Raw genomic sequence first — 25,123 nt, 5'->3', positions numbered from 1 at the left:
TTGAAGATGTCTAATGTAACGTAAAGAATTGAATTTATTTGAAAAACATAAACCATCAGGTCATTTGTTAGGGATCATCTACATGAGTGACAGGTCCGAATGGACATACAGGCCCCTGCCACACACCTTGGTCACTGCAGTGTCTAGGAGAGGGTCTCGTGTGATCACAGAGAGCATACAAATGGAGGGATAATCTAACTAAACCACTTTCCTTTCCTAAGTCACTTAGGGATTCGTGTTTATGAAAGTAGCTGAGTATTTCCGGCCATTAGGGGGAGGGGCTTCTCCTCCCCATCCTGCACCCGGCCGGTCTTGGGATGGACAACCTGCCTAACCAGGGCTGTCCTGTCTATTTTCAGCTGCTGCCACTGCCACCTGTTCCAGACTTAGTCCTCATGCTTTGTGTTATCTTTTGTTCTCACAAGCAAAAGTCATTACCCACGAGGAGTACAGTGGTCGAAGACTCGGAACCTGGGTTTGTGAGCCTGGTTTGTACACCAGCTCGTGGCTTCCTGGCAGTGGGACTTAGTGCCAGTTACTTAACAGGCTCCTGCTCCCCCAACCCCTCCTCGAAGGTTATCCTCCTGTCTAACATGCAGGTGAGAGGCTTACCTTCCAGGGTGTGAAGGCCAAGTGGGAAAACAGCGCTAAGTTCCCAGCCTAGTGCTGGCACGTACGGACAGATGTCAACCCCCGGGAGGAAAAGTGGGGAGGGGCTCTGGAGAGCCCGGGTCCTGCCTGCTGCATCTGCAGCTGCCCGCCTGGCTCTCAGCCTCAGTTCCTCCTTGGTAAACGGGGCAGAATGTTTCTCAACCTTCCTCACTGAGTTAAATGGCTTAAAGGAAACAATTTCTGTGACGTTGTAAAGACTGTGAGATGTTAAAGTGTTATTAATATGATTACCAGGTTTTGGGGAGGCCACTTTGCTCCTGTCGGGAATGGTGCTTTGTCAGTGGAGCTCAGCGGTTCTTTTCTGCTGAGGGCTGTGGCACTTTTTTTCCTGAATGACTCATACAGCACTTGTTATGAACTATCTTGCAGGTTGTTTTTTTTCTTTCTTTCTTTCTTTTTTTTTTTTCCTGTTGCTTCAGCTCTGTTCTAATTTCTTCAAGAGCAAAGGCCCAATTTAAAACCTGCGGGCTACAGCACTCAGAGGGGGGGAGCACCACACTGGGCGGGGCGGCAGGCCGAGGAGCTGGGCGGATGGGGTCTGTGTGACAAGAGGACAGCAAGAGCCTCGATGACACGGAGAAATTCAGGGGTGAAGGGGAACACCAAAGGGCTTCTGTAGACTTGCCTCGATCTCAGGAAGGAAGGAAAAGGCCAGGAGACGGGGGCGGGAGGGAGAGAGCTGGGGTCTTGCGAGCGTTTATATCAAAGTATCATGTCAACTCTAAAGCAGTCCACACTGCTCTCCCTGTGGATGAACAAACACTGTGTCTGATTAATGTCCTAAAATGCCAGTGCCTGTCACCATAGCAGGCTTATCGTTGGCACTAAAAAAATGTTTCTTGACTCTGAGTAGAAAATAATACAATTACTATTTTGTTATTTTATTATTATTAACTTTACATAATAATAACAGCATACATAGCATATAATAACATATACATGATAAAGAACAACAGCATAAGTAATACATATATAACAACACACACACGATACAGGAATAATAGCAGCGTTTGTCAGGTTCTTACAAAACCACATCTTAGGGCCTTGTGTCCATTATTTCATTTAACACTCGAAACACCTGACGAGGCAGATGCTACGGTTATCCTTGTTTCAGGGAGGAGAAAAGTGAGGCTTTGGAAGGAGGTTCTGAAACACTGTTGGGGGCTTAGGGTAGCGAGTTAAGTAAGGAAAAACGAAATAATTACAGGAGAGAATTGAGGGTCCAATCAAGGATGGCGCACGTGAGCCCGAGGGGAGCTCTCAGCAGTTCCTGTGTCTGTCTCAGCGACGCTCTGCGGCCCGGCAGCTGGTTGAGGCTCCCCGTGTCCCAGACTCCAGAGCCTGTGCAGACATTATCCCCTCTGTGCTCCTTGGGCTGAATGGCTAGGAGTCAGCTAATAAGAGGGCAGGGTTAGGAATGGAGACAGGAACCACTGAGGTCTGTTCTTCGGCCTGGTGGAGGTGAGCAATCGTCACCGGCTTCGTCCGGGTGTGCTCTGCCCCACCCTCTGGAGCAAAACTACCTGGCTCCTGGCCTATACGACCTTAACACCATTCAGGAAATACTGGTGACGAGGGTTCAGGAGGGGCCACCTGGAGGCTGGTGACCTTGACACTCTCTGCAGCCCGTGTTTTGTGCAGCTCAGTTGTTTGCTGACGGGTGTAGGAGTCCCCACCAAATGAAGACCTGGGCCGTCTGGGTGGAGCTGCTAGGGTCATTCATCAGAACTGTCACTGGGGCCGCCTCTCCTACAGCCAGTGCAGGGCCAGCATCCCAGCTGGGAAGCGAAAGCTGCTCCCTTCACCACGGCCAAGTCCACTTAGGGAAAGGTGGGAGAGATTGTGCCATCTCTCCCAGATGCTGCAAGGGGAAACAAGACTTACTCTGTTGGGTTATGAAGCGATAGATACCTGTGATTTTAATTACTTTGGGCAAAAAGAATTTGATATTATATCAAGTCAGCACTGACAGTTTTTGCATTCAGCCTACAAAAACAGCTTGTACAAGCTGTGCTGCTATGACTTATGTTGGTTCCAGACAATGGAGCATTCTGAAAAGAAAGCAGACAGGATGGTGAGAAGGCTCGAGTCAGCTAAGGAGCAGGAAGAAGAGATGGCTGCGTGCCAGAGGGAAGAAGTGATGGGGAGGCAGATTTGGGCTAGAAGGAAAGAAGAATGTTTGAGAGTTTGAGCTATACTGAAAATGGAAGTGGCTTAGTGGTCAAGAAGCTTTGATCGCTGGGGGTGATCAGGAGAAGGTGGACGACCATCCCCCAGGAATGGCAAGTGGGGCTGGTGATGGCCCAGCTGTGCCAGGAGGACGAGCAGCCCCTCAAGTCCCCCACCCTTCCCTCAGCAGCCCTGCTTGCTCACATTTTCTTACTGGGTTTCCCCATAGGATTTCCTTTGAAGAAAGAGACCTGCTCAAAAAAAAAGTTTTAAAACCACTTAGCTAGTTGACCTTTATGGCTATTACCAACTCTGAGATTCTATAGTATTAAATCCTATTTGATGTTTTCTAAGAAATCAGGCTACTCATTGATCCGTTCTCCCGAAGTCTGAGGGGGAAGGCAGGAGTGGCCGAGGGGCTTGGAGAGTGTGGGTTGAAGAGGGAGGGAGGGCAGGACACAGGGGCCCTCCACCCTGTCTAACTCCCACTTACCTGGGAGCTTTTTAATAAGCTCCCCACAAATCAACTAAGTCAGAGTCTCTGGGGATGGTGTCTGGGGACAGGTGTTCATAAAGCCAGAGAGGTTGAGAGCAGTGAGGGTGTTCTTTTCCATACCTTGAGCCAAATGTGCCAGACAACACAGTGGTTCTGCAACTTGCCCTACGTCAGAAACCCTGGAAGATTGTTCAGACACAGGTGGCTGTGCCAACCCAGAGTGTCAGACTCAGCAGGTCTGTGACCTCCAGAGTGTCTGATTCAGCAGGTCTGTGACCAGGCCAAAAATGTGTGTTCCTAACAAGTCCCCGGGTGATGCTGACAGTGCTGACCTGGGACCACACTGAGAAGCACCGCTCTAACAAAGGGAAGCACTTCAGACATTGAAAAGGGCGTCCTGCCGGCAGCGACTCGGCTCACAGTACAGACCCTTAATGTGACACAATAGTGGCACTTGACCTCTGTGGTCCTCCTTGCAAAAATACATTAACTTGGTCTAATCATGAGGGAAACATCAGACAAATACCAACCGAGGGACAGTCGACAACATACCTGTCCAGTCCTCCTCAAAACCGTCAAGGTCATCAGAACAGGGGGGTCCAAGGAACCGTCACAGCCAAGAGGAGCTTAAGGAGACGTGACAACTAAATGTCATGTGGTGTCCTGCCTGGCGTCCTGGGACAGAAAGAGGACATCAGAGCACCGTCGAGGAAGAAGGTATCCATGTGGATTCACCACACTCGTACACTCTGGTAGCAGAGTGGGCCGGGCGTGGAGATGGGAACTCTGGGTGACAACTCTGAACTCATTACAACTCGAGATCTGAAACTGTCCTAAGACAAACAGAGGTTATTAAAAAGAGAGAGAGAGAGAGAGAGAATTTCCTGGTGGTTATAGTGTAAACCATCCCTGATGGTGGTTATAGAGCTTTGTCCCTGAAGAGCATCAAGGAAGAATGATCAAATAATTGCATTTTTAGTTTGAATGAAGCCTTGTCCTGGAAAAAGGATGAAGAAGTATACAATGTATCTTTAATCCCTTTGATATATGTGACTGTGTGGCTTTAAATAGATACATGTGTACACGTATATAATATATGATACATAAATACACATGCATCTCTCAGCATCTTTACAGCTGGTCAGAAAGACAAGCGGCTGCCTCCCCTTGCTTCTCACCCAGCAGCCATGCGATGGGAACGGTCCCAGAGGAGAGGGGCATCCGTCGTAACGACTTAAAGTTCCCAGGGAAATTCTCAGGCTTTGCCTGCACTAATCTGGAAACCTTCACAACAGCTCTCTCCCTCTCTCTTCCCTCTTTTTTGCCATTCCAGGAGAGTCACTCAAGCTGGTCTGGAGGAGGGAGAGCAGAGTCCTTCCCAGGCAATATCCCGCTGCTGGCTGTGGTTACGGATTACCTCATTTCACTGGCTTCGAGAGTGAACCTTGCCCCATTCCCACGTGCGCAGTTAAGTTTGCATGTGTCCTCGGGACACGGTGGGCTCTCAGAGTCTGTGTGGGGAACAAGCCCCCTCTCTGGATGCGTGTGTACTCACGCTCCTCCCTCAGCTTGGCTTCAGGTGCCCCTGCCTCTGGGTGTTGGTCGCTGACGGTCCCTGCCACAGTCCCTGGCAAGGTTCAAGGTCATAAGCAGCAATCACACTTGGAAAGGAGATAATGAAAATCCAAGGGCAGACCGAGCACCCACACGCAGTTACAGGACACCAGTCTGAACTGTTCATCTTTTCAGGAGACGTAACCGCGTGTGTGTGGGATTAACTGAGGAAGCAAGCGACACTCCGGGGACTGGCAATGGTCTAAATGCTAGCTTGAGGGAGGTTGGGTACCTGATTCATCTTCCATCCAAGCGGGGGCTTGCTCCCAGGACACAAGACTGCAGGGTTAAATGTGAAACCCCAAATTTGAAGCAAAGGGCTCTCACCACCTGGACTTTCCTCTCCCTAAATTGAGCAGCAATGCTGGAATTAATGATGACTGAAATTTAAAGGCTCCTCTGGGGCACTAGGCACCATTCTAATGAACTAATTTCATCCTCACCGAGGCACAGAGAAGGTAAGCAACTTGCCCAAGCTCACACAGCTTGGGGTGAAGTCAGGATTTTAATCTGGGTTTTCTGGCTCCAGAGCCATGCTCTAGACCATCAGGCTGTCCTGCCTGTCTTAGAGAGGACACCAGGAGGAGTCCCACTCATGCTGAAGTTCGAATGACATTGTTTCTAAATCAGTGAAAAGACGCCTTAAATCAAAGGGCTGAGGCACTGTTGCTGACGTGCTACTCTTGAAACCCTCTCGGGTCGCGGAGGAGCCCTCCTGCTGGTGGACCGGTGTCCTCTGGCCTGGCCAGCGGCCCTGTTGCCGTGGAGCCTGATGGGCGCCGGTGTGTCTTTGCCTGCATCACCGGCCTGGTGCATCATGTGTGGCCCCAGGCGGCTGTGGCCTGGCTTTTCCCGGGGAAGAGCTCATCGACGGGTCTGCCGCAGATGACACAGGCCCCCTGCCCGCTGTGCTCCTGATGACAGACACGCTTCCACAGCGAGCACCGCGCAGCCTTGACAACGAGGTTGTTTTGGGGGAAGAAAGCCCTCCAGTCGCCAGACTTGGGACAAACCCAGCCTCACGTCACCGCTCGTCGCCACAAACGGCTCTGTGCCTGAGGACGGTCTTCTGCTCGCGCTCTGATCTTGATTTCCTGCAGAACAGCTCTCTCGGGTTACAGCCTGTTGGCAAGCACAGCGAGCACCGTTTCCTGTTGCTGAATTGTCCCCACCACCCCGCAGACATCTCCAGCTGTCAGCTGCGGCCGACGACAGCCGTGTCCTCCTGCGGCTTTTTGTCTTCAGCTCAGGTTAAAGCACGGGAAGCAGAGCCCTTGACCGACTCGACAGACAATTCTTAATTCACTTGGTTGAATTTCTGCATGACTTGGAATCTTTTCTGAAAAGAGAGTGGAAATACACGCCCCCACTCCTAAGGCCTAAACAATCAGCGGTGGCAAGACTGAAGATGCGAAGATTTTAAAGCAATAAGGTGCTTTCTAGTTTCTCTTCTGCTTGTCGACAGCAGAGGAGGGAAGGGATCGTCAATGGGCTGTGAGTGGCAGATGGTGCCCCCACGGGAAAACTACAAGGACAGCGATGGGTCGGTCAGACTCAGCGGGGCTTGTGCGTGCTATGAAGGTCACAACATTTGAACAGTTCCAACAATTTGTGCTCACTGTTGAATGGAGTCCATTAGCTTCGTTAACTGTTGAATATTAGTTACACATTGCCTCTGTGTGCCAGACACTGAACCAGGCCTACTCTCTTAAGATCTTATTCCAAAATGATTACAACGTATAATAAGCATTTATAAAAGTACAATATGTTTATCCAGCTATTTGGAAAACGCATTAAAGCAGAGGAAACAATGTCACTCAGAGAGAACCACCATTAACAGGGGAGACAGTGCTCCCGCTTTTTGTTGACTGTGTGTGTGCACTTAGAGCAAAGCTGACGTTATTTATACAGTTTGTTATTCACTTTTTTCTTTTGCTTAATTTTTGTTTTTACATACTCTTCATGAGTAAACTTACTGTTGATTATGTAATGTTTATCTTATTTGAAACACATAGTCTCTTTCTTCTGTGAACGTGCTGCCTGGATAGCACATTTCTTTGTTTCTAAGTCGGAGCCTGTCTCCACCACACTGACCAAGGTTCTCGGGAAAAGTTAACCTCCCTCATGTTTTGCGATGGCTCTATGGTTCTCCTGGAGACGTAAACACACACAGACACACCGGGAAACACACACACGCACACACCCTGGAGCCTGACACAGGCCAAACCCGGGATGTGGGCTTGTGGTCTTCGGTGCCAGTCGAAGGCCCTCACGGCGCCTTCAGGAGCTGGCCCTGTCCTGCCGTGTGCACTGATGGGTGCAGGACGTGGTCCTGACAGTCCCCTCACAGCCATTCTCCCCCCTGGAAGACCTCCTCTCCTCTCTCCCCAGAGGGCAGCTCTAATTGGTTCCTGCTGGGTCCTAACATCCCGCAGAGAAGCTTGGGTTCTCCTCATGGCCACTTGGAACACAAAGATGCTCTTAACTGAGACAGGAAGGGTGGGAGTTTCCTGAGCGGATGGAAAGCCGGGCCTGGATCTGGAGACTTCTGTGTCCGTGAGGAGGTGCAGAGAGTGAAACTACCTTTTCGATGCTTTTGAGTCTCCTCAGATGATGGAATGAGGTACAGACTGTTCTCCTGATGGCTTATATTTTCATGCGATGGATGTGGCATAATTCACCAAACCATTGCCCTCGGGACAAAATCTAAACTACACACGGCCTACAGGCCTGTCCCCCCCAGCTCCTGCTGCCCCCTGAACCCTGTTCCAGCCCTGGGAGCCCCCAGGTTCTTGGGCCAGCTTCTTGCTCTGGGCCTTTGCATACGCTGCTCGTTCTGCTGGGACAGTCTTTCCTCTGCCATCCCGTCTTCTGATCACCTGCACACATGCGCACAGTTCAGTCTAAGGTCACTTCCTCTGTTAGGTTCCCTCTACTAGGAGCTCCTGGAGGAAATGTTGTAAGTACTTGACCGGAGCGTGAGACAGGCTCCTGCTGTTTCCGTTGTGCCTTCATTAAGTAGTGAGATGCACATTTTTCATCTATTCTTTTTATTCATTTATATTTACGCTAATATGAATTGTCTCGTGTCCTTTGCCCACTTGGTTCTGCAATCTTCATGTTTCCTGATCACTTTTTATAGGCTCCTTGGGTTGTAGTGATGTTAGATTGGCATCACTGTGTTCCCTGTAGGTTCCCCTCTATTGAGATGTCGCTGTGTTCATCTCACGTCCTTCAACGTTTTCGTGTGCTCGTGTCTGACACGCTCCCCCTGGGGACACTGACCCTATACTCGCAGAGCCGGCACGCCGGGATCCAGGACACATTCCACTGTTTGTTCTTGGCTCATATCCGATTAGATTCCTTCTCCTGTGTGATTGAGATTATGGGTCTGCGTTTACACGCGTGTCCTTGGGCTCAGCCGGTGGGCACTAATCATAGTGGTGGGGGGTCCTCTTCTGCCATTTGTTGAATACACTTTCCTTGCCCTTTGATTTAAGGTGTCTTTTCACTAATTTAGAAACAATGTCATTCGAACTTCAGCATGTCCGCCTGCGCGGGGCCAGGTCCTTTGTCGTCACTCTAGGTTTTAGGGAAAGACTTTCGGGGGGCAGAGTACCTTCCTCTGTGTTTGTCCACCCATCATTCCCGGGCTTGGTCTGTGGGTGCAGCAGCGATGCCTCTTGGGGCTAAACTCAGAGGCTCCAGGGCAAAGTCTGAGCTGGGACCTGAAACTGGTGAGGCCCAGGGCATGTGCGTGAAGACCCACCCAGCTAATTCAGTCGTGTTCATGAACGTCATTAGCAGAGCAGAGCTTTAGTTTGTCCAGCGTTGGATCTGAAAACACACAGCCCCACACAGGTGTCCACACAAGGCTGGTGCCGCGTGAGCAGGACATCCACAGCCGTCCTGGTGCCCAGAGACACTGGGCTCCTCGGTGCTGGGTTCTTCTTTGACACAACAGTACATGGTGTACGAAGGGGATGCCGGTCTTAACCAAGATGGTCGATGAAGTGTTTCCTTTACAGGAAACCACCAGCCACGGACTCAGAAAGGTGGGTGGGAGAAGATCTCTAGATTTAGGTAATTTGCTATCTCTCTCTCTTCCTTGCCTCCTCGCGTCCTTGCTTTCTTGCTCGCTGGCTTTCAATTCAATCACACAACACCATAGTTCTTGCAAGTTGGTCCCTGAGAAAACCAGTCACAGAATCTCACATCTCAAGATGGGAAGCATTGTCAATATCAATACGCTGCATTTTCCATAAATCACGATGCAGAAACAAAGGGAGTAACAGGATCTTGCTGCTTCAGGAAGGGCTTGTAATTTATATCAAAGTGCTACAGGATTTAAACAGAAGCGTTGAGAGTCTCCCCACACCTCGCTCAGAAATGGGGATCTGTGTTTTAAAATGAATTAGTTCAATCTTTATCTTGAATTCAAATACAGCTTTTTTCCGCTCCTGAATCTTAGACAAATCTAATTAGCATTCCTTTTCTTTGTTTTTTTTTTCAGTCGATTACAATTTCTGCTTCTGGGTGTGTGTGTTGTGGAGCTGGGGGTGTTACACGTGTTTAAAATGTCTAAGGTGTTGCAGCTTTATTTGCGAGTCATGGACAGCGGCTGACGGGACTCATGAGCTTGGAGGAGAGGCTGCTGGTCCCCCGCCCTCGCTGCCCCGCGGCGTCCCTCACACTGTCGCTCTGTCGGTTCACTGGTTGTGTATTGTCCGTTGCTTGTCTCCATCTCCATCAGGAGCGGGGGCTTGTCTGTTCCAGGCATTGATGGCTTCCATGTGCCTGATGCCGGATCTGGGACATAATTATCACTCAAGAAATACTCGTTGAACTCAATTTAATCAACTCGGCCCTGAATAGTGCAGGTTTCTGGTGAGGAGGAGCCTTGGGCTCAGCGACACCATTCCCACCTCGTTCTTCACTCTTTTCTCTGTCTACCTTGTTTCTCTCGGTGTCGACTCTGCCCTCTGCACACAGAGGCAGGCTCCTCCGTGGTCCCTAAAGGCTCTAGCTCTAGGCTTCTTATCCAAAGATGGCAGGAGGGACATAGTGGCTTCGTCTTCACTCCCAGCAAAGGCCTGAGAGCCGCTCTGAACCTGCTTAGGTCACAGTCACTGTGGCCAGTGGGACAGACACACTGATGGCTCAGCCTGGGCCATGTGCCCCTGTCTGACCACCAGGATGGAATTAGCCTTTCAGGAGCCACCTGGGCCCACAAACGGAAATTGCAGGGCCACTGCAGAGGGGGACACGGGAATGGACGTCCACACTGCTCAACAAGGAGCAAAGACACATTAGCCGAGGGGGGCTGACTGTGACAAGCAGACAGAACGTGGGAAATCCCTCTGTTCCTCTATTTTATGCCACTGGAGCTGAGGTTACACTCAGCTGTGTGGTTACGTCGAGCTCATCTTCTCATTTTTGGGCCAATTTGAGATTTCCTAAGAGTTGGAGGAATCCTCTGAAAGGATTCGGGAGAGCAGCAGACGGAAAGCCGACCTTGTGGCCTCTTCACTCTGTCCGCTGAGAGAAGCTGCTGAGTCTTGAGAGAAGCAGTCACGTCACCCTTTTACTTCTTGTTCTGCGCTAAGTGCAGCAGTCACTGCTCCTTCCTCTCCAGACTTGTTGTCTGAGTTACAGAGCAGAGAGAGGCTCCAGGGCGTGGCCTGTGGCCGTGAACAAGGCAGCACCTGAGTGGCTCCTGGCAGGGCCGAGCCTGTGGCCGCCCACAAAGGACGGGCTCGCTGTGGCAGCTGGCCGCCCCCCTTGCCCCTCCTCTCCCGTGTGTACCAACTCAGTGTTCAACCCCAGGGAGAATACGGTTAAATCTGGCCGCCCGTAATTCTCTAACGGGGGGGCTGCAACAGGTGTGCATGGGGAGATGGTGCAACCTGCCTGGATTCAAGCTCTGCCTTCACTGCTTTGCAGCTGTGTGACAAGGACGAGGGACACAAGGCTTCCCTGCCTCAGTTCATTCATCTGGGAGGGGAGCGAACAGTGGGATTGTGTTAGGGCTCAAGGATAGAATATATGTAAAGTTCTTAGACTGCCCCTGGTTCATAATAAGTTAAAGTGTTAGCGCCTTCCCCTCCTTCTGTTCCTATCCCCTCACCTTCCCCCAGCTCCCTGTCCCTTTTTCCAGATCTGGATTTTCAACATCTTAGTTGTACAAACTGTCACCATGTCAGGGGCCTTTTCTGAGCCTCCCATTTGAAATAACTCAGGAGTTACTTTCTCTCGCACCCTCTGTTCTGTCTCTACACCCACCTCAATTGCAGTTACATATTTATTTGCTTTTGTTTACTGTTCATTATCTTTGTCCATGAGTAGAATTAAAATTCCATGATAGCAACGTCCCGGGCCCCTTCATCCGTCGCTGCATGTGTTATGTGTCTCTGTACAAAACAGGTAGCCAATAAATATTCAGGAATAAAAACCTGAGTCCTTGAACACCTGGGGAACTGCAAAGAGAAGCCAAAGTTCTTTAGTGACTAGTAATTCGGTAACACACTGGGGCCGAGGCTGGGCGCCTCCCTGGGGGTGGGCGTAGGGGTGGGGAAGGAAGTGATCTTTCTATCTAAAGAGGAGCCGTGCAACTTGCGCATCTCTGATTTCCAGGCCTCAGCTGCAGAAGCAGGTGGACATGCCAAGCAGGAGGTGGAGACGGCCGTTGAACGGCTGGGAGAGACTGTAGACCAGCTTGGTGGAGGGTCTTGTTCAGCCGCACAAGGATGCTTCCTTCTAGGGATCTCCAGAAATATTTGGAAGATGCCTCTCAGGGGTTTAAGGTCCGCCGCCCCAGGCTGTGGGAAGAACCAGGCGAACCTGAGCTGGGGTTGTTCTGTGGAGGCAACTTGAGCCACACTATTAATATTGTCACGGCCAGGACTCATCCCCGTGTGCAGGGCCCAGAGAGGGGAAAATGCTGCATCAAAGGGCCACGACCGGTTCACTGATGGAGCCTCACCAACAGGGAGGAAGACCAGGCTTGTCAAAACTCCCGTCATCACCCGTGTGGCCTCCACAGGCCGCAGGGAGTGTTGGTGGGGAAAGTGGATCATTTCCTATCATACCGAACCTTTTAAAAAATCACATTTCCAGCATTAGCCAACAGTAAAGAATGCTGAACACGTTTATCTCATATTGTCTGGACAATGGGGAAAGAGCAGGCTGGTAAGCACATTTAGCAAGCTGGGAAAATGTTCACACTGATGCTTTTAGCGAGAGAGCGGTTACCAGAGACTCAGGAAGTCACACCTGTGCTCTTCTTACCCCTGACTAGTTTCACTTTAAGAACTTACAACAGGAGCGTATAAAAGTGGGGACAGCCCTCTTTGTCCCCCACTGCTGGGCCCGTCCTGTTCCTTGGAGGCGACCACTGTTAAACAGGCCTGTGGCATCCTGTCTATACGCACTTCTGTACACACCCCATCACTTGCTATGATCACCTTTTTACTGATAGCCATCCTCTTACTGACAGCTGTTTCCAATATTTCTTGACTACAAACAACGCTGCAATGAGAGGACTTGTGCGAGCATCTTTGGACACGTTTCAGGGTATATCTGCCGACTGAATTCCTAGGTGTGTAAGTGCTGGGTCGAAGTTATGTTTACTGGAAATTTCCGGGGCCCAGTTCTGATTGCATTTGTGCTGTTGAGGATGGATGTGGGCACCCTGACTCCTTTGACCTGAGTTTGGACCAGAGGATCTTTAAGGCGCTTCTAGCTCTAACTTAGTTTAAGTCTAAGATTCTTGGGCTCCTCTAGATCTTGGCTGCTTGACATCTGTGCTGTGATTTTGAGAATGATTCTCGATTTAGAAGCAAGCCAGAGAGAAAAGAAATATTAAAAGCAATGAGTGAGTGCAGCTGAAACTGAACAAGTGTTTTCCGTAAATATCAAGAATGGACAGAACTGAGCCGAGATGGATTAAGACCCTCAGCTATCTGAAAAGGATCGAGCTAGAAGCAGTGTTTTCACCATGAGCAGAGGGCACAGGTGATTGAACTGAAAGAGTTCTTGACAGTTAAAGAAATTAGAGTTCTCTGCTGGATGGAGGGCAGAGAGTTGGCCCCAACCCAACTCATAACCTTTGAGTGTTAGGCCTGTGGCTGCATCATCAGCGGTTTCCTAAGAGAACATGGCCAAACCTGCCCCATCCTTGGCCGCCGATCCCTTCAGGAAAACCCAGGGTGCTGCTGCAGGGTTGTAGGGGAGCTGGTAGTGGAGCCCTGCCTTTGAGTCAGGACTCAGTCTCAGCTTTCCCCGGGTTTGAGGTTTAGTTGCTGGAGCTGGTTCTCTAAAGTCCTATTCAAGGACCTATAAAAATTTTTCCATACAATATGTTATCTTGGAAAGGTTGTCTCATCTTAGTTGAGAGACTCATAAGCAATTTCCTTAAGATTCCACTTCAAGTTTAATGGAAGACATTGTTCTTCATTTCCTTTCTAGGAATCACGGTCAGCCCTAGGGAATGGTCACCAGGTTTCCATCCGTAATTCAGAAACCACCAAGATGTCCAGACCCTGAGACAGAGGTTCTGGGGTGTTCCCACGTGAAAGCCAGAGGATCATCTTAGGACAATTCACTCTAATCACTGGTAAAGCTTCTCCTTAGCACAACTTTGAACTTCCCAGTTTAATCAGTAGTGCTGAGCCCCCATCCATATTACTGAGATTTCTTAACTTCTATGAAGTGGACATTTGAGGAGTGCCCGTATATCACTAGACACAGTGGGAAGGAATACAGAAATTCGAACATTTTTATTTAAACAAGATATGTAAACATACATGTAAGTACAGATGAGACTTTCTCCAAAACGGGAACCCAAGAATAACTTCAACGAATGCTTTGAAGATGCAATCCTGACCTGCAAACCAGCTCTTCTCTTTTGGGCTTAAAGGTGCTCATCTACGATATTAAAGGCCACATGCATTTCTCCAGCATAAATCTGTAGTGTCACCAACCCAGAAAGGTTGGGAAGAAGAAGCAGTTAGATATGCACGTGATGTTGTAGGGCTGATGGTGGGCCATGTCCCGTCCGGAATCCCCAAATGATCCATAAATTATTACACGAGAGTGAATTATTATTTTTTTTCAAAGATTGGCCCTGAGCTAACATCCGTTGCCAATCTTTTTTTTTTTCTTCTTCTCCCCAAAGCCCCCCAGTACATAGTTGTATATTCTAGTTTTAGGTCCTTCTGACTCTTCTGTATGGGACACCGCCTCAGCGTGTCTTGATGAGCAGTGTTAGGTCCATGCCCAGGATCTGAACCGGTGAAACCCCTGGGCCACTGAAGTGGAGCGTGTGAACTTAATGATTTGGCCATGGGGCCAGCCCCAGAGAGTGAACTGTTTTTTCTGTTTTCAGCCAGACTCTTGTCCCAGTGCTGACTCTCCGAGCACGTTGCGTGGAAGTGTGTAGAGCCCGTCTAAGTGACAGAACACGCTCCTTGTTTCTGTGGCTGATGCAGCAAGTGACCCCCGGAATCTAGCTTTCGTCCTTCCTCACGGCGGGCATCTGGCTGGGTCCGTGGCTCTGCAGGGAAGGACACCGTTTCTCAGCCTCTCTTGCAGGAGGCGGGTCCAGGTGATGGACGTCTGAGTGACGGTATCTAAGGGAGCTGTCGCCTGGGTGGACGCTTCTGGAAGCTTCACCTAAAAGACCAGTGGCGTGAGGTCTGAGCCCCTCCTTGTCTTCCTTTCCTTCTCTTGCTACTTTTAGGTCTGGTGACAGGACAAGCCTCTTGGGCCAGACCTTTAGGACCGTAGCTTTGGGACAGCACAAGAGAGAGCTGGGTCCCTGAGAACTTGGGGTCAGAGCTGCCATTCGAGACCCGGGTTCCTACTTCCAGACTTTCATATGAGAAAAATGAACATCTATCTTTTTTCTTCTTTGTTTGTTTTTTGTGAGGAAGAGTGTTGCTGAGCTAACAGCCATGCCCATCTTCCTCTGTTTTATGTGGGATGCTGCCACAGTGTAGCCGGATGAGCAGTGCTAGGTCTGCGCCTGGGATCCAGACCTGCGGACCCCAGGTCTCTGAAGCAGAGTGTGAACTTAAGCACTACGCCACCCAGGCAGCCCCTACTTCTATCTTTTTTTAAACCACTGTTAATTTAAAGCCAATTCCCATTACTCACCACCTAGTCCTTTGATGGGCATTGGCTTAATTTTCCTTGATGAAAAACCTGACACTTTATTTTCTGAAATCAGTGTCAAGCTATATGGTCTGACGCATGGTTCCGCAAACGCACAAGAGTGTTTCAGATTGAGAATACCCTGGAAAAGTCCAGAGTGGAGGCTTGCCATCTGTTTACATCACACACATGTCAATGTTTGGGTGGTGATGTTTTGCTTGGGAGGACCAAAATCATTCACGATCCTGGACTAAGCGGAATGTGACGGGGCATCCTGACGTCAGAGCTTTGTGGGTTTTCCTCAGCTTCCCACGTCAGCCAGCGGTCCTCCCCACCGAGGTCTCCAAGGGCTTGGCTGTCAGTCCTCCAACCACGCTTCTGGCTGGGATCCATAATCAGTGCATACGCTCACCCTCCATCCCACCTCTAATTTACCTGTTTTTTTCTTTTCCAAATCATTTTCATGCCAATAATCCTTGAAAGAAGGGGAAAAAAATGAAGCATAACCTGACAATGAGAAGGAGCCCTAACTCTGGAGAAATCAGAGGCGATAACAATGTGACTGGACTGTTGTGTCACTGATCTACTTGAGCAAAGTGTGTTTTTAATTTATTTATGTCCGCTGAGTGCATCACAATAATACTTTGTTGGCTTTTTTCAAAAGCATCAGACAAGGTAGGTGTTACTGCTCCCTCATCCTCTCTTCCCTAGAAGGACTTTAAACCCCCAAGCAACTAAATTGTCTGGAGACTTTTGCAGACGGCAGGAGTGGCCTCCAGCCGCTCTGCCTTCCTACAGAGCCCCAGCTTGCCCATGATTTTGCTCCAGTGACGTCCCCATCCAGAAAGTTTCCTTATTTCTATGTCAAATCCGCCCCACATACCCTCGGAGCTCCTTTCCTGTGATTTTGAAATTCCTTTTAAACTCTCCTTGCATCATTTTGAGTTCCAGAACCAGCCGTCTGTCACTGCCCTTTGCCTCCCTGGAGACGTCCCCAAGAGGCGGCTCAAAGGAAGGACCCCTGGGGAGGAAGGGGTTGCCCAGAGAAATGATTCATTCGCTACGGAGATGGATTTTTTTTATGTCATTTCATTTCTGGAAAGTAGGAACCCTGCTTCCTGTCTTTTCCGGTGTCGTCACAAAGCCAGAGCTGGAGAGCAGAGCTCGTAATGCGAGGTTTTAAAGGAACGGGGAAAAGAGCGAGCCCACGAGGGAGGTCTGGGGCTCCCGCCTGCCTCTCCTTCTCTGTGCCTGGTCCCCGAGGATGAGGATGCAGAAGCAGCCTCACTAACGTGCAGCCTCGGCGTGACTCACGGTCAGCTGACAGAGCAGGAAGTCACCTCAAGCTGCCCTGACAGATGGGAAAGTCCAGAGTAGACTGAGCGTACTTTTTAAGAAAAGGAAATAAAGAAGGCACTTTGCAGCTCGTGGGCTGTGTCACAAGGTGAGAAAGCCCAGTTACCCCTGAGGGCTCTGTGCGCAGCGGAAGCCTGGGAATGCGTCGATCTGGTGGAAAGTCATTCCTGCAGCATTTGCAAGCTACTCACGTACGTTTTAGTTGAACACATGGCAGCACTCTTGATGGAAGAATGGAATTACCTGGCTTTCCCTGAGATGGATTAAACAGTCAGTTGATTGCTGGGATCGTGGCCGGGATGGGCACAAGCAAACTGTGAAGCAGGACATCTCCCCTCTCCGTGCGGTGGCCTCCTCTCTGGAGTTCTCTTGTCCTGGCATCCAGGCACCTCATGGGGTCCTATTTCTTTTGAAAGAGAGGAAGTGAACTGTTTCAGTCAATCAACAAATCCGGAAATACATGTGGACCCGTGGGGTGCCAAGTGCAAAAGAGGGGGAAGACTGGGTAGGAAAAGACCTTCAAGGAGCTGCGTCTACTTGGGGCCACAAGAGGCAAACGTGTTGAAGGGGTAACAGAGCAGGAGGCGTTTCAAGGAGACGATGGGGGATTACTTTGCGGGGTTCAGGGGAGATGCTGTGGCGTTGACAGGCCGCGGGTCCACGCGGACGGGGTCGGTCAGGGGGGTCTTTGTGCAGACACTGCATCTGGGACCGTACTCCACCCGAAGCCGACAGTCTGGAAGCCAGCGGCAGAGATCGGATCCGTCTCCCAGGAACGGCGGCAGCCAAGGCAGACACTGCAGCGGGGCGGTGGCACAGGCACGAGCGTCTGAAGACCTGGTCAGTCCTGGTTCGGAAAGACTGTCGTGCAGCGGAGCCGCCTCCTCTGCAGGTGGGCGTAATGAACACCCCACCTGCATGCAGATCAAGCGAAATAGTGTGAGTCACGGAGGAAACTGCGACCCACGTGATAAACTTAAGTTATTCTTGATGGTGATATGTTCTGATTTTAGGAGTGTAATTTTGCACACAGAGATACCGCTTAACATCAAGGACCGGTGTCTAATTTAAGCGTCACGCGTAGGTTATGAAGAGGAGAGGCAGGTGGGGCTCCTGTAAAGATGAAATCTCGGGTGCAGGTGACCCATGAGCTGGAGCATCACCTAGGTCTGGGGTCTTGTTAGAAGCGGATGAAGACATTTGCTTTGTAATATCATAGTTAACACGGGTATTATCTTTCTGAGGATTTACCCGTTTTCCCTGGCAGTGGGAATAGTTTGCTCACAATGTCTTGGATGAATACTGCATTTTAAACCTGGACTTACAGAGCCCACACGTTGCATGGTATGTGGTTAGAACCAGCCACTATCGACCGAGGAGCATTCTGGGTTTAGGAAGCAATCTGGTGACCACGGCTTCTAATCTGCAGAGTGGGAAGCATCATTTTCCTCTTGACCTTGATGGGAAGATGCTCCCTGTGTTCGCAGTGGGATCAGAATTCACGCAGTGTGAATCAGATGTGCATAAGTAAAACACAAAGAAGGCATCTTTCTTTCTTTTCCTTCCCTGAGCTCACCGGGCTCAGAGCCCCTGTTTGCACTGATGGCGGGATGGGAGTCTTTCCCCTGACAATTTCCATTCTCTCCAGGCTCAGCAAGCTTCTGTGGGGTGAATACTGAGTTCATTCAAAGTTCAAACCCTCCTTCAGGGCAGCTTCTCCCCTGAAGGCTCCCCCTCTTCTCTGTTCTGGACCCGAGGACCATGTGCCAGGCAGAGCGGGAGGGCCCCATGTCCCGGTCGCCCGCTGCGGCCCCCTGGCTTCTGCTGAGGAGCTGCTCCCTGGGCTGTGCCGTTTATAGAGGGGAGACCAGGCCCATGCCCCACAGTTAGGTGCCGTGTCCCTGCTGACGTCCAGGGTCCTGCTCCCACGGCCTCCGTGGTTCGGTGCATTCTGCACTCTGTCCCCATGCCTCAGCCAGTCAGTCTCCTTGGTACCTGCATCCTCACTTCTGCCCCGTCTCATCCTCCCCTTGTCATCTTGCTACCACGCTGCAGGTTGTGAAGCCATGGACCTGGGGCGGCCGGGGCAGTTCTCCAGGTCAGGATTGCTGGCAGTGTGCGAGAGGCTGGCCGTGTTCCCGGCTCGCACTATGTTCACAGATTCCCCCAAACCTGTCTGACTCCCCCAGGCCCAGGACTGGCCCTGTCACTCAGCGCCTTCCCGCAGCCCAGGAAGGCTGCCGTGCACTGAGCCAGTTGGTCCCTGCTTGGGCAGGAGCAGCTCTCTCTCCCTCCTGGCCTGGGTCCTGGCCTCCACATCCTCCTCAGACCACACTCGTTCCCTTTGAGCCTTTGTCTCAGCCAGCCTTGGCTTCTGCAAAACAGGAGTGTTTGTTTTCAGACTTTTGTCTGACTCTAATCTTTTAAGACACGTTTGTAAACAAGTGCAGCAGTGGCTCTTGGTCTGGTCAAATTCTGCCCCTGGGTCCAGCGAGTAGTGGCTTCAGGACGATTAGGGAGAAGGAGTCTCCTGAAATCAAGAAATCTTGACTCAATTCTCACGGCTTTCGTCCCGTCCTGGGAGTTGAGTGTCTGGCCAGTTGTGACACCACTGTGAAGTGGGGTGATGACATCAGCTCCCTGCTTGGGAGGGGCTGGGCCACTCATTCTGCAACTTAAACGCTCCCCAGTTGCGAGTCGTTCACAAAATATTTGTTCGGCAGCTGCTTCATTCCAAACACGGGAGCAGGAGACCAGGTTTTTACAGCTCGTTGCTAAACAGGCTGCAGAGAAACCACTCAGTGTGAAGGTCGATGGGGTAGGGAGAAAAGTAGAATCTTAGGAGCCCCGCACAGCAGAAAACCTTGGAAAAGGAGTGAAGCTGGCCTTGTCAGACTGTGCGCCACGGTCGAAGCCAAAGGCGGATATTTCAGGAACCAGAGACAGGGCTTTTCTCCTGCAGGGACCAGCGTGGAACCTGAAAGGCTGTATGAGAGAGAGAGAGAGAGAGGGAGACAGAGAGAGACAGAGAGACAGAAAGACAGAGAAACAGAGAGAGAGACAGAGAGAGAGACAGAGAGACAAAGAGACAGAGAAAGAGACAGAAAGACAGAGACAGAAGTAGACAGAGACAGAGAGGGAGACAGACAGAGCAGATCCCGGGGTCTAGCCCTGAGGGAGGGTGGAGAGCGGGGTGGAAGGACCTGCCTGCTCTGAACCAGGGGCCTGCTGGTACCCAGTCAAGTTCAGAAAAGGGTGCTTTCCTGCTGACCTGTGGCTCTCCCGCTGTTTTGTGTCTTCCCTCTTGCTCTGTTTTTACGGCCTTTGCTTTCCGCTGGTGCGTATTGAGGAGGAAGCAGGAGCCCCCAGCCCCTCAGTTTCTCCTGGTGGCGGCCTCACTTCCTCCACTTTTGTTGAGGGTTCCGGGGAGCCTTGGACAGAGACGTGGGGGCCCTGGCAGGTTAGAGCGAGGACTCAGCAGTGGGCACAGCTGTCCTCCCCGCCTGGGTGATGCTCTGCAGCCGCTAGGGCACAAGCCACACATGTGCTCATACAGTCCACACGTAGTTGTCCTTCCAGGCAGCAGGACGCCCCGGCTGTCAGGACAACCCGCTGGTGGACGTGACGTGTATTTTCATTCCGGCAAAGTGAGCCAGATGCTAAAGCGAAATTATTTTACCTACAATGGGCTGATGTGGGGAAGATATTTTAGCTTTCAAGTTCGGGGTTTGAGAGCCTTTGGTACTTGCCTGTCTAATAGAGTGGCCACATGTGGCACATTAAACTTAAACTGATCTAAAAATTTACATCATCTGTCACATTGGCCACATTTTTAAGTGCTCGACAGCCACATGTGGCCAGCGGCACGCTATTGCTTCGGGCAGCACAAATATAGCAGATTCACCTCTTCACAGAACGATCTACTGGACGGAGCCAGCACAGACTTCACGGCAACAGCACGCCTGGAGAGGAGCGATTTCAGGACGGTTCTTGTTGTTTTCGCTTTTTAATAAAATGGTTTGGGAGTGGGACTGGAGACTAAAAGAAGAGGAAAGCATCACCATCTTCCCCAGAAAAGCAGCACAATTCCTCCTTTCACTCCAGTTTAAATTACATCAGGTGGAACTGGGAATCTGGAAACTGAAACAGACGCTAGGAGAGAGCATTGTGTTTGAACACGAGCAGCCTGAGTGGGCTCTCCGACGCCTGGATGCGCTGGCCTGACCACAGAGAGGGCAGGGGCTTCAGAGGCAGCGACGTCTTAGAGCCAGGACCCTGGGTTCAAGTCCAGATACACGTTCACATCTGTGTCACTGTGGACCAGCTTGTGTCTGGCCTCCCTCACCCTGAGCTGCGTCACCTCTAAAGGGGAGCCAGTGATGGCCGTCTGCAAGCATTTTGGGGTAGAGCAAATGAAAATGTGTGCAAAGTATTTGGCACATAGACAGTAAAAAAAAAACCCACTTTCCAGTTTAGAAGTTTATCTGACTTAAAGAGTAAATGTAAATAGATTAGATTTTTAACTTCACTTAAAGCTTAAGTTATAAAAAGATCAGACCATAAACATTTTAGAAAATGTAGGTAAATATCGGATCTTTGAATGTGGAAGGACTTTTCAGGTTTAAAGGCAATGGAAAACAGAAAATTGATAAACTCGATCACATTTTAAACTTCTTTACAACAAACCAACCACATGAATGAAATTAAAAGGCAAAAGAAACAAGGAAACGTATCTTCAACTAACATGACACAAAAAGTTATTATGCTTAATTTTTAAAAGTCGGTGGTCATAAAAATCTATGAGGAAAACCTCAGTATAAGAAGATGAGCAGAGCCGGCCCCGATGGCGTAGCAGTTAAAGCTCGGTGCTCTCTCTGCTTCTGCGACCCAGGTCCATTTCTCGGGGGCGGAAGCACACCACCCGTCTGTCAGTTGCCATGCTGTGGTGGTGGCCCACATGGAAGACTTACAAATAGCTTATACAACCATGCACTGGGGCTTTGGGGAGAAGGAAAAAAAAAAGCAAATGAACAAAGGATATAACATTGAGTAGAAGTAGAAATAAAACTGTTAAGAAATAGAAAACATTTCAACGTTAGAAATTTAAAATGTGCAAATTAAAATAACTGAAGATCCTTTTACTTAATTTTCTTCTCTTGCCTGTAAATGTGGTGATTAGAAAAGATAAATACATAAATACAGATCTCTCATGCTGCACTAAAAACAATAATTGTGAGACAAAGATAAATTTTTGGATAGAAGAGCAATGTGTTTTTGTTTGGGGTGTTTACCAGTTGCTGGCGATCCCACATGGAGGGCTGAGCCTGGAGGACTCGGACCATGGGCTCTTCACAGCAGAGAAAAGATGCCCTGTGGCCTCTCTTCCTTGGACGGTGGGCTTTCCTGCCTTGGGGAAGAGGAGTTCCCACCAAGAAGAGGATGTGGCAGGTCGGGTCCTTCCTGCCTGGGTTGTGGGAAGCAAAAACGAACTGGGAGATTGTGGAAGTGAATTGTCAGGGTTCTTGTTCTCCCTAGCCTGGCCAAATTTCTGAGGCAGAATTGTGAGGGTAGGAGCGAGGTGATATATAGAAACTTCCAGAAAGGAGTAGAGGAATTGGAGAACAGTGGTGCCAGGGGTGAGCGTGTGGGGTCCACTTTGCCCCAGGCATTAGTGCTGTGCTGGTAGGTCACGGCCGGTCGGCCTGAGGAGGTGGCCATGGTTGCCGACAGTTTGGTAAGTGCTACTGCACCAGGGGCCTCCAGCCTGGGGCTTGGGGCCAGAAGCCAAAGGTCATGGGTGGTGACACCACGCAGTGGGTTGGGTTGGAGCAGAGCACTCAGGGATAAGGCTGGATACAGGGCAGAAGGTGCTAAACACAGGGCTTGGCACTTAGCATGTATTAATTATCGTAATAATGAGAATAAGGTAACCTCTTGTGTGACCATTAAAATGATTACAAGTAGTTTTCCATCCTAGCGGGGAAATGCCTATGTTGTTACATTTTTAAAGAAAGGATACAGAGTGTGTATCTTTAATAATAGGTATGCACAAAAGAGACTGCAAAGAACCACTCCACAGTACACACAGGGTATCCCCAAGAGGCGAAATTGTATACACTTTGTGAATCGATCAGAATGTGTCTACCTGTTTTACTGTTGACAGACATCAGAGCCATTTTCAGTTGGAGGCTGTTAGGAAAATTGCTGCTGCCAACGTTCCTGTTCGCCGTCTTTTGTCCACAAATGCACCTGTTTTTATTGGGTTTGAACCTAAACGTAGAGTATGCGGGTCGTGCAGGTAAGGATGCAAACAGGCTTCCAGCGTGGCCGCATGTATTCACACATGCCCCGGCAGCGTGGGGAGTTCCCCTGATTGCACATTTCAATGAACGCTTGGTATTATCAGTCATTTTAATCTCAGCCCCTCTGTGGGTGTGTGGTGGAATCTCAGGACCGTTATCTGCATTGGCCTGTTGATCACCGAGGCTGAGCCCTCTTCATGTACTGATTGGCCTTTGTGAGGACCTGGTCAAGGCTCCCAGCTATTTTCTCAGTAGTACTTTTACAATCATCCAAATGATCATTTAAACAAATCAAATCACTTTCTTCCTTGTCGTTAATCTCATTTACCTAAGCAATGCTGACTGACAGGGAGTGTCTTATCCCACTCTCCAAAAATGGACCCCGACTTTAACTAGAAATTATTTTATCTGTTGCTTTCTGGAGGTGCTTGCCGTTTTATGTATTGTATATTGTTATTTATGCACTTATCTTCCGTCTTCTACTAGGCTGGTAACTCAAAGAGTGGCAACATTTGCTTTTTTTTTTTAAGATTGGCACCTGAGCTAACAACTGTTGCCAATCTTTTTTCTTTTTTCTGCTTTTTCTCCCCAAATCTCCCCAGTACATAGTTGTATATTTTAGGTGTGGGTCCTTCTAGTTGTTGCACATGGGACACAGCCTCAACGTGGCCGGATGAGCGGTGCCATGTCCGTGCCCAGGATCCGAACCAGTGAAACCCTGGGCCACCAAAGTGGAGCTAGCGAACTTAACCACTCGGCCATGGAGCTGGCCCCAATGGCAACTTTTCTGATTCTCCTTTGCATAACACACAACGCACTGTGCACTGGGTACAATAAAAGTTTTTTGGGGTGAAAAGGAATGCATAGCTTTTAATAGCCTTCTGTAGAATCTAAGCATTGGAGGGCAAAATTCAAATAATCCAGGCTACCTTCTCACATCAAAGGTGAACAAACTGAGGTCCATCGACCTGGGTCTGAGAGCAAGACCCGGGTCTGACACTGCACCATCTTCTGAGGGACGGGGAGAAGATAAGCAAAGAATGGTAGGTGCCACTGCCTCCAAACTAACGCCAACGAAGCGCTTTCTATTAAATACTTTACAAGCTTAGGTGGAATAGAATTATTCCAGAGATGGGGCACTTCAGCTGTGCCCACACCAAAAGATGGATCAACTGTCTGCACAGTCAGTGTTTGCCGTTGTGTTTTTCTTTTGGGTGGGGTTGGGTTGCAAAGATGTTTCAGGATCATTATCTTAGAAGAGTTGCGTCACTGTGACAAAAAGGCAAGTACAGATGATTATTTGAAAATTGTGGGAAAATGGCAAACATTGCAGGGAAAATCGGATGAATTGCTGGATAGTGGGAAATATCTAAAGGGCAAAGGTGAGTCATGCACCCTGTGAAGAGTGACGCGTTCTCCACATCAGGAACAGAGAGGATGATGAGACGGGAATACAAACGCTGGGTTGGGCCGGGCACAGCAAATGTGAGGTCAGCCATCCTCTTGGGTTCATGCCCACGATCTGGTGCATTTCCCCATGAACATATAGCAAACGAAGCAAGAAGTGAGGGACCTGACAGCCACACCCAGAGGTCATGCCTGAGAACATCCTGGAAGCCATTCAGGCCCAGCCAGGCTTGCCTCTTGCTGGGGAAGCAAATGGAAGATCCAGCAAGGGCCTCCAGAGCCCGTTGAAGGGCACGGAACAGGCCAGCCTCAGCAAGGCCGCTTTGACACAGTGATTGTTTGAGCTGAAGGCGATTCAGAAACAGCAGACGCAGGAAGGGCTCTCTGCCCTCCTCCTTTCTGCCCAAAGCTGGACATGAATTTCCCAGGAGGAAGTCGCCCTCCCACCAGGAAGGGGAGAACGTTCCCATGGCTGGAGATGGGGAGTCGGTGCTGAGACGCCATGCACAAGCAAATGTCGCTGAAATGGCCCATCTTCCACCAGCTTCCCTCAGAGCGTTCCCCGTCACTCTCCACGACTGACAGCCCCCAGAAGCCCTGACTCGTTTCCTTCGTCTCGTCTCGTCACTTCTCCACAATTCCTTGCCCTTTGATAAAATGGTACATAAGCCCTCAAGCCTAACTGCCTCTTTGGGGTCTTTGTTTCTTTCCTATAAAATGCCCCCCTCCATACCACGTCACATAAAAATACTAACATCGGATAAATTAGTGTGCATTTCCCTGTGACTCTGTCTTTTCTCATGAAGGAGAGGAAAAATCCTCCTCTAGTCTCCTTGGGTCTCTGGCTGGGCCTGAGAATTGAACTGACATAAGACAAATTCACAGGAGAAAAGTGTACACATTTTATTAAATATTTACACGTCCACGGGAGCTTTCACAAGAGAATGAAGACCCA

The 25,123-nt window shown here is 49.8% G+C and overlaps 1 long non-coding RNA gene across 1 annotated transcript; it reads right to left on the bottom strand.

Moving 5' to 3' along the window:
• Positions 1-1,534: 1,534 nt before the first annotated feature.
• On the bottom strand, positions 1,535-4,162 carry LOC139073438 (uncharacterized). The gene is made up of 2 exons (XR_011522181.1): positions 3,890-4,162; positions 1,535-2,533 (listed from the first exon to the last, which is right to left on the bottom strand). It is a non-coding gene; the product is annotated as an uncharacterized lncRNA (long non-coding RNA).
• Between the last annotated feature and the right edge of the window lie 20,961 nt (positions 4,163-25,123).

This window comes from Equus przewalskii, chromosome 9 (assembly GCF_037783145.1).
Source record: "Equus przewalskii isolate Varuska chromosome 9, EquPr2, whole genome shotgun sequence".
In the NCBI taxonomy this organism is placed as follows: domain Eukaryota; kingdom Metazoa; phylum Chordata; class Mammalia; order Perissodactyla; family Equidae; genus Equus; species Equus przewalskii.
This window is presented reverse-complemented; position numbering and strand designations above follow the sequence as displayed.